The 7,886-nt window shown below is 40.6% G+C and overlaps 1 non-coding gene across 1 annotated transcript; it reads left to right on the top strand.

Moving 5' to 3' along the window:
- The first annotated feature begins 7,490 nt into the window (after positions 1-7,490).
- LOC127669079 (small nucleolar RNA SNORA17) lies at positions 7,491-7,622 on the top strand. Its single transcript, XR_007974286.1, has one exon. It is a non-coding gene; the product is annotated as a small nucleolar RNA SNORA17 (small nucleolar RNA).
- Positions 7,623-7,886: the final 264 nt, after the last annotated feature.

Genomic DNA, 7,886 nt, shown 5'->3' with positions numbered 1-7,886 from the left:
AGAGATAAGATTCAGATGTCTGTGCATCGCTCCTCATTCTTCCATGATTTTGTCCTACATCCTACCCCTCTAGAAACTCTCCCTCTATTTCCTGCACACTCTACACGTCCTAAATAGGCCAGTCTTCTACAACTCTGGATTCTTTGAGTACTCCTCCCTTAACTGATTGTGCTTCTTAGCCAGGAATCCCTGGTTTTCCCTCTGTGGGGTGAATGTATGGCCCCTTTATGCTAAAAGCATCTCCAGATTGACTGGTTTTATGAACACTGACTGCTTCGGTCTTTGGATTATATATATATAATGATATATATATATATATATATATAATGATATATATATATATATATAATCATATATATGATATAGATATAGATATATCAAATGAGATATAGATTAGATAGATAGATAGATACATAGATAGATAGATAGATAGATAGATAGATAGATAGATAGAGATTATATAGATACAGATACAGATATCTTAGATGGGTTTTTTAACCAGTCAATCATCTCTGATAGATAGACTAGAAGTTGGCCTCCATTTTAAAATCCCCTTTGTGTTGCTAGTACTTGAGACATGGGTAACCCATAACTCCATAGGGAGTAAATGGAACCAAAGGGGTGGAAAGGGACTAGAGGTAAAAAGAAACATGGCGACTCAACAAAACCTAAGGTGCTGTTGGCTGTTATTTCCAAGAACAGGTGTTCACACATAATGAGGCAGTGGAGAATCAAATACTGGCGGTCATGCAGAAAGATGACAGAGAGGGAAAAATGACATCTAGTCAGTAAAAATTTAATCATATGTTGAGGAGCCTTTCATAATTTATTAACATTTTTTTCTCCCTGTGGAGGTTGCTTGAAGGTCCACCATAAATACAAGGTCAATGGTGATTTTTTATAAGCATTATCAAATTCTGGGAAATGTTCCACTGAATGTGAAATAGGATCAGGAGGGAGAAAGACACTGAGCAGGTGAAGAGGAAGAAGAGGAAGAAAATTGGCCCATGAATCAGGAAGCAGCTGTTGAGTGTGTGAGATCTAGACTGCACCGGGCATCAGATGAGGAAGTGTTTTTCCTCTTGATGTTTCCAGAACAAGATAAAATAGTAGGCAAACTAGGTATCAATAATTGCAGCTAAGAGGAGAGTCAGAGAATCAATAGAGTATGCTGGAGAGTAACAGAAGCTGAGCTATCATGATAACAGTTTACCTGGTTAGATGAGGTCTCCCAAAGATATCACATTAATTCCAATGCCCCTAGGACACGCTGGAGAAGACTCTCTAGAGAAGGTGGGATGTGCCAGAGTCCCTGAGACCAGAGAGAGTTAGTGTGTCTGTGAGACCCAAAGAGGTCCACGAGGGACACGGAACAGGAGTCACGGTCATAATGAGCACGGGGAAGCAGAGCAAAGGGAGCCAGGCAATGACACAGAGGTCAAACGCTGGAATCTGAATTTCCTTCTCAGAGTGAAAACAGGCCTGACTTATCCTTGATGCTATCCTTGATACAGAATGCTTTGCCCGCTGTGTGGCAGATACTTGATAACAGGGCAGTGATTTGAAACAGGGCAGCGAGGGCTGTAGCCTGAAAGAGGGATGGATGATGGTGGCATGAGTCAGATCCTGGCAGTGGAGACGGGAGAATTGAAATTACCGTGATTATTTGGCTACAGAGTGTGGAAAGGAACATAATTTCCATAAATATAAAAATTGAGCAGAAAATTGTGGATATTACAAGGAATGGAGCTAGATGCATGTGCAATGGCAACATGGAGGTGAATGGGAGCTGGGCAGGGACTGCAAGTAAGGTCAGAAGAGGCCAGATCTTGCAAAGTTGGGTTACACTGAGCCTTCAGAAGCAGCCACTTAAGTGCTCATTGAGTTTTATACGCATAAATGTGACATCATGAATTTCAGTTTGCATATCTTTCCCTACAGTACAACGAGTCCACTGAAAGGTCATGAAGAAGGACCTCAGCTCACTGCCACCGCAGCAGAACTTCCCCAGGGGGCCTCCTGGCTTAACACAGAGTGCTTACAGATCCCTCCGATGATGACTGCAGTAGCAGCTCACATCACATGACCGTTTGTGGGCAGTCCTCTCTTACTTACTGAATCTTTAGCTATGGAAGGCAGCACGGGGATATCCACACCCACACCCTTCATCCACAATGTGCAAGAAACACTTATTATTTCTCAGGTGGCTTCGCCTTGAAGGATCATCTTGGGAAGGTCTGGGGAAGCCATCTCTTCTTCCTCCTGCCTTTTGTCACCCCCAGACCCTACTCCTGTTTTCCCTGACAAGGCACTATAGTAAAAATATGCAAAGTAAAATGCAGGATATCACTTTAAAAAATATAACCTCATACACATCAGGCAAGCAGTGGGGTGAGTCAGAATGGCTAATAGCTCTCCTGTGGATTAATGTATCTTATTCTGCAATAGTCCATGATTAGAATAAATGACCAATCCTTTCACATGACATCTGTGTTTACACATTAGAGGCAGTACACATTTTTTTTTTTAAAAAGAGCACTGGGTAAGGCTAGAAATGGTGAGATAGTCCTCTTTAAACACTGTGTATAATCTGAATAACAATAAACCTTGATGAAGAATGCCTATAATCAGATTGCCAGCAATCTGCCCAATACAGTGGTTGAAAACAGAGATAAAAATACTGTACAGTCCTATGAGGTTATGTTAATTAAGTTAAGGAGAGTGATAAGAGCTTGGACAATTGCAATAAGATGCAAAGCCTCTCTATTGTTATTTCGTGATGGGATCCACCATTATCTGGAACCCGCAATGGATGGCAGCTAATTCATATGTCGAAGTCCACATGCAAAATATGCTACTTTTCTGTTTGGACAGAGGTTTATTTTTTTCCTTAAAAGAGGGCTTATTTATTATTTGTTTATTTTTATAGAGGATAGGGGTTAGACTCACAAACATTAGTATGACCAAATAAGACTACATTCTCATTTTCAGACTTATTATACCAGAGACCAGAGCTCAGTTATCATTCTTGCTTAGACTTGACTCCTCAATTAATTTAAATACTACATTTTGTAGATTTTAGACAGAATTCAGCACAGAAAATGCAGTTGAGGGCTATAGCTAAGAGATACATGCTTCCTCTGAGCAGCAAAGATCAGTTAGCTTTCACATTTATTAGCCTATCAAACGTTACTGTGAATTAAATGTCACCACCTCTTCAGCACAGGCTTTTTATTTTACCCGTTTTAGTGTGATTGGTCCATTTAGCTAGGCTAATGTTCAACAAGATGTAGCTTAGCTAGCTGTGGCAGGAACTGAAAGAGAAGATAAAGGTTTCTCCAGGAGCACAGATCAGCGCTGACAAAGCCCTGAACAGCCACGAGTTAGACATGTTTTCCATCTTCCTCATTTTTGCACCACAAGATAAGGCGAGGTATGCAATGGGAGACTCCTGTGTTATAGTTAATTTTAACCCCCATATCAATAAGCAGAGGCCTTTTCAAGTTATAAAAAGTGTGTCATTATTGTTATCAACTGGAGAGAATGAGGTCATTGTTCTCATAACCATAAAAAACTGGCATGTAACGGAAGAGTGAGAGAGCACCTCAGGCTGGAAAAAAATCTCCTGCACCCAGCGAGACACTTTTTGAAATAAACAAGACCATGTCCAATGCAGAATTTTCTCCTCGACTCAGCATTAAAGTCAAAGAAAGAGACTTACAGCTGAGTCTCAGAAACTTGGTTTGTTACTTGCTTGGCAATACTTGATTTGTGACTTCTACAAAGCATTAAAAATTAGGACAGGCATCGATCTAATATTGTTATTCACATTTAAAGACTTAAAATGATCAACTCGCCTCTGGGATTGGCTATATCAATATAGATTTTAGGGTTTGAGCATCAATAACAGGCATATAAATTAAAGATGTACAGAAAGAAAAGTACTTGGTAGGAGTAAATGAAGTATATCATAGGAAGAGGGTGGTGGATCACGAGCTGGGCAAGAAGAACTTCATAGGAGCCGATATTCCTTGGCAGTAGATGAGTTGATCGCCTTGCTCTGCCCAGCCCACCTTGCACACTTCCTGCCTCCCACAATGGAAGCTAGGGTTAGATATTACCTGGGGGATCTTTGGGTTCTGCATTTTTCTGTCTTTGATGTGGTTACCAAGAGGGGATAATTTAAAATTCCTTTTATATTTCAAAGAGCGTATTTCACATAAGTTTAATTATCAACCTCAAACTCATGTGACTGAAACTCAAGAGAGATAGTGACAATAACAACACAAGGGCCATTCATCTGAATAAGGACATAAAAGGAATAAATCCCACTGAAGTCCTAAATCCGTGCTGCTGTGGTCATCCTTTCATAAGGCTGTATGTATGTAGTATCCTTACACTTCCCAGTAAGTTCTACAGTATTGAAATTAACCTTTGTTTATGTGGTATAGTCTTGTAGAATACAAAGCCTGGATGAAAACTCACCAGATGAACAATTTTTTATTTATTTTTCTCTCTCTCCAAATCCAGTAAAGAAAACCACAGAAATCAACAAAACCCTTAGAGGGCTTGAGACCTAATGCACCTAAACTACAGTCTCCAGAAAACATTTTAAGTTCATGCTTACCATAGGATGTCGCTAGTGACCCCAGACATCTTTTTCAACATACCTTAGCTTTAAATACTTTCCTTCTATTTCAAGAGCTTCGTGTTTCTCTCTTTCCAATGTGACCTTTGGTTCTACTTTCAAGAGTTCCAGTTAAATATGACACCAAAAAGTTTTGAATTGTGCTCCATTTGGGGGAGGGTCACATAAAGTATAAATTCAACTTCCTCCTTTCTCTTTGGTTTCATTGTTGGGGTAGGCATGGCAGTGGTGGTGAGATGGGGGTCACCCTCAGCCCTTCTGTATTACTGAGCTATAGCGCTGGCCTTTCCAGCTCTTTCCTAGCTGATACAATTTTTCATTTCTTTCAGGTTGTGATTATTATTTCAGTGATTAACAGGTTTGTCTCTAAGGCACAAACTGTACAGAGACTCAAGTGACATGACCTAATTGGTTCCTTAGCCATATGCTTTCTTGAACTCTCACCCAGGAAATACTGGGCATGATCTGTGCACATGGCCAAGGGACAGCCCTAAAGGCCTAGAAAACCTTGAATATGCTGTCATATCTGAGAGAGCTCTTGCTGGTTCTTTACACACACACACATACACACACACACACACACACACACCACACCACACACACACACACACACACACCACACACACACACACACACACACACATCACACACACTTTATAATCATTGAGCTGGTTTTTGGAGTTAAGAGATAGAGTTGTACTACCATCTAGTTGGCGATTTGAGATTCTGGTAACCATTACCAGGGAGTGGCTGAGGAGAGCTGACAATGGGTGAATGACAGACTGGACACTAAACAGGCCAGTGTCCCCAGCTTGCAGCGAACAAACCACATTCATGCTTACTAGGAAGCCAACAAGGAGAACTTTTCCAGAACTGGATTTTTTCTCACTTCTAACTCAATTACATGAAAATTACTAATTGTTTCCAACAAACTTAATTAAAATAAATTACTTGGCCTCCCCAATGGGCTTGGCTTAAGTGGAAATGCCCATTGATGAAAAGCAATTAGACATTTATACACAGATGCCACGGGCACATAGTCTGACTTTAAAAGAATTGGGACTCAATTCAAAGTCACAGTTTTCTTTCTTTCTCTGGTTTCATCATGTGTACTAGAGACAGCAACAGATCCAATTAGCTCCCGTGGCTGCTCTGTTTCAATTCATTTTAGTGCATTTCATTTAATCGATTGAAAACATTATTTGTAGTAGGAAGAGTCAATTTTGTTCTCACTTTCTGCCTTCTATCTTGAAACTTTCAGTTCCCAACTATGTAATTCATTATATTTGCTGGCAAATGTACTTGTTTCCCATCTTTGTCCTTCAGCTAGAAACCCTCACATGAGACACAGATTCGTGCTACCTAAGGATTTATCTTATCAGTATGAATATGACATATGGACTTGTTAAATGAACGTTCATTTGTTTTTCTTCGCAGGTACGTCCAGGAAGGCTTTACGGAGAGTTACCATTATGGAGACAATGAAGCCAGGACTTTGGATCTTGAGAGAATGACACCAACAGCTTTCTAACAAGGGCTAATCTTATTCAGGTGTTCAGCACACAATAGAACACTACAGGTCTGTTTTCAAGGTAAAGCTAGTCTTTCTTCTAAATCACCTTTGACTAACCGAAATTCTAAGTTATGTTAAGAGAGCTAAAAATATACATAGCAGGGGCCCAGGAGTAATTATATCATGACTGGAAGATTTGTATGCAATCTTTCATGTTCTTTATAAACAGTATAGCATGCTGGCAGAAATGTTTACATCTCTCTTTTGCTTGTCAACTTATATTTGACTCAGATCTTTGAACTGGTAGGATTGGTAGCCTCAGTTACCATTTTCCGTCGTTGAGAACATTATTCCTGTTGTTCAAGGGCTCTACTATATTTCTAAGCCCCAAAGTTCTGAAGAATCCCCATTCACTGGTACAAACACAACCCACTATTAACCATTTCTACGTTTGTCTTCAGGTATAGAGACTCTTGCTGCTACCCTTGGGTCTGGAAGTCTCTGATGAGGCTTTATATATTGAGGGGACAGCTTCCATAGGGATTTTATGTGGTCAACTCTACAAAGCACTCATAGGACATAGACTACCGCTTCCTCTGGGTCTTAGTTTTTTGGGAAATTACTATTTTCAGGTCTCCGAAGGCCAAAACCTTTCTTCTTCTCTTTCAAAACCCCTGCCTAATCTTAATTTCCTTTAGCCGTTTGCTATAATTTGGATCTGGAATGGTTCCAAAGTCCATTTGTTGAAATAGTGTTCCATAGATTTTGGGGATGTGGTAGAGTCTTTACAAGGTGGAACCAAGCGAGAGGAAGATAATTCACTAGGGTTGTGCTCTTGAAGGGACATTGGTCTCTGGCTCTTCCTCTGTGTCTGTTTGCTTCCCTGCTGCCAAGAGGTTAAATTTATTCAAACATACACTCCCATTACGATGTATTTCCTCAGTACAAGTCCCAAACAATGTAGTCAGTAAACCATGCACTGAAATCCCTAAAACTCCAAGCTAAATTATTTTTTTTCCTTATAGTTTGATTGTTCAGGTGTTTTTAGTAGTAACAGAAAACTGACTAACACATACCACCCCAAAGGACAGAAAGCACCCCTGACTTCTACTGGGAAGTAGAATTAGAAGATTAGTAAAGTAAATATTAAAAGTTTCTATTTCTACAAGGTAGTGTTTACCCACTAGTATTTCAGATAAGGAGGATTGGTGTTGGGTTGAGGAAGAGGGATAGAAAAAAGAGATTATACAGACAAATTAGCATTTAAACAAAGTATGTCACTACTATTACATGCATTCTGTTTTATTTAAAAAATAAAATGAGTGTGTGCCTGTCCCTGTAGGCATTGCAGTTGTGGCTGCTGTGTCTCGTGTGTATAAGTAGGTGGCAGAGAGGAGAGAGGCTATGTCTATGCTCAGTGTCCTGACCTTTGAACATCTGAATGATTAGTAACCTAATGTTCCCTGAAAAACAGCAAGCCTGAGATGACCACCAGGCCAGCACCAGGGGGGCTCTGGGTAGGGAGCTAGCCTGAGACAACCACCAATACATAGTAGCATAGCCTGGCTAGGCTCCCAGAGTGGGGAATGCACCGGAGACTAGAAGAACCTGGCCTGGAACCATGACTCTGGGTAGGAGTGAGCCTGAGACAGATGGTCCTCCTATGGAGCCACAGGGGCAGGCCCAGGCAAGGAGTGAGCCTGAGACAACCTCCAGTCTGGTGAC

Source organism: Apodemus sylvaticus, chromosome 18 (assembly GCF_947179515.1).
Source record: "Apodemus sylvaticus chromosome 18, mApoSyl1.1, whole genome shotgun sequence".
NCBI lineage: Eukaryota > Metazoa > Chordata > Mammalia > Rodentia > Muridae > Apodemus > Apodemus sylvaticus.
Note: the sequence above shows the minus strand (reverse complement) of the source record. Positions and strands in the feature narration are given on the sequence as shown.